The following is a 1,533-nucleotide window of genomic DNA, read 5'->3' as shown; positions in this document are numbered from 1 at the left end:
CATGATGAGAACAGCCTTTTCAGAGTTGGGAGCCATTTGGAGTTTAACCGGCCAAGTGAAGCCCTTTGGCCCCCTGGGCTACCATGTGACAAGCCCTGAGTCAGGAGCCACAGCGCCCCCTTCAGCCAGTGACCACAGGGTGCTCAAATGCAACAGACTATAGTGCCACAGAGATGCCGGGAGTCTGGATCTGGCCACCAGAATACCCATCTGCAGACTCACAAACCACTGCAGTGTAGATCCCTTCAGCTCTTGCATGTTAAAGATCCAGAACCCGGTCCTGTTTGGTGACTTACTTTCATTGGGGTTTAAATGGGACTCCTGCTCTTTGGAGCATGTCTCCAGGTGATGCAGAAATTAGTACCAGGACTTCATTGGTGGACCACAGACCGTTTGTCTGCCACACCTACAGTGAAGTGTTTCTTACTTGCGTGAGCATAAATGGTTGTTAAAAGGGCCGCCTTCTACAGTTGCAACTGCCAAGCGCATTCATTGGTATTCAGGGCTGTGGCTCAGTGGTAGAGCGTCTGTTTGGCATGCAGAGGGCCCCAGGTTCAATCCCCGGCAGCACCTCCAGTTAAAAGGATCAGGTGACGTGAAAGACCTTTCTCTGCCAGGTACGCTGGAGAGCTGCTTGGAGGGACTGTGGCTCAGTGGAAGAGCCTCTGCTTTGCAGGAAGAGGGCCCCAGGTTCAATCTCTGCCATTTCCAGGTAAAAAGACTAGGTAGGCAGCAGGTGATGGAAAGATCTTTCTCTGGCAGAGACCCTGGAGAGCATCTACCCGTCTGAGAAGACAATACTGACCTTGATGGACCAAGGCTCTAACTCAAAATAAGGCCGCTTCATCTGCGCTCCTCAGCTTAATTTTTGTTTTTAAAAGGCAACCAAAGTTCTAGTCCTTGAGGCTGCAATGATGGGCTTGAACCAGGTTATGCCTGTTGAAATGTTCGAAGCCCAAAGGGAGCCTGAGCACAGCGAGCAGAGGAACAGGGCTTCAGACCCACGTGGAGAGCGTTGCTCCTTTTCATTTCAAGCAAGCAGAATGAGCATATTTAGACAAATTGGCTTAGTTTGCATATATTATACAGGTCATGGAATTACGCATTTTTGTCGCTAATTGGGTTTTCTTCATGTGGATTTTTAAAGAGTGCACACAAGGCTCCCGTGTGGGAAAGCTGTTGTCTTTTTAGATCTTGGCTCCCGAACGGCATTCGTTGCACTGGTGAAGGATCTCCGTTGGAAGTTGGACAGAGGGCAGCCTTCCCTGTTGAGCCAGCGAGATCTGTCTTGACACAGCTAACCACTCCATTCTCATCCACCAACCTGAATGCACAGTTGGTGTTAGGGGCATAGCCCTTCGGTGGTTTCACTCTTGTCTGTCTGTCTGGACACAGAGAGTCTCCCTTGGCGGTGCAGATTCAAATGGACGAGCATTGTCTTGCGGAGTTCCACAGAGTTCTGTTCTCTCGCCCACGCCCTTTAATACACTGAATGAGATCGTCTGAATCTCTGGGACTGGGCGTCATCAATAT

At 50.1% G+C, this 1,533-nt stretch overlaps 1 non-coding gene across 1 annotated transcript; it reads left to right on the top strand.

The window, feature by feature from the left end:
• The first annotated feature begins 502 nt into the window (after positions 1-502).
• Positions 503-573, top strand: TRNAA-GGC (transfer RNA alanine (anticodon GGC)). The gene has a single exon. It is a non-coding gene; the product is annotated as a tRNA-Ala (tRNA).
• The last annotated feature ends 960 nt before the right edge of the window (positions 574-1,533 follow it).

Source organism: Eublepharis macularius, chromosome 11, assembly GCF_028583425.1.
Source record: "Eublepharis macularius isolate TG4126 chromosome 11, MPM_Emac_v1.0, whole genome shotgun sequence".
NCBI lineage: Eukaryota > Metazoa > Chordata > Lepidosauria > Squamata > Eublepharidae > Eublepharis > Eublepharis macularius.
Note: the sequence above shows the minus strand (reverse complement) of the source record. Positions and strands in the feature narration are given on the sequence as shown.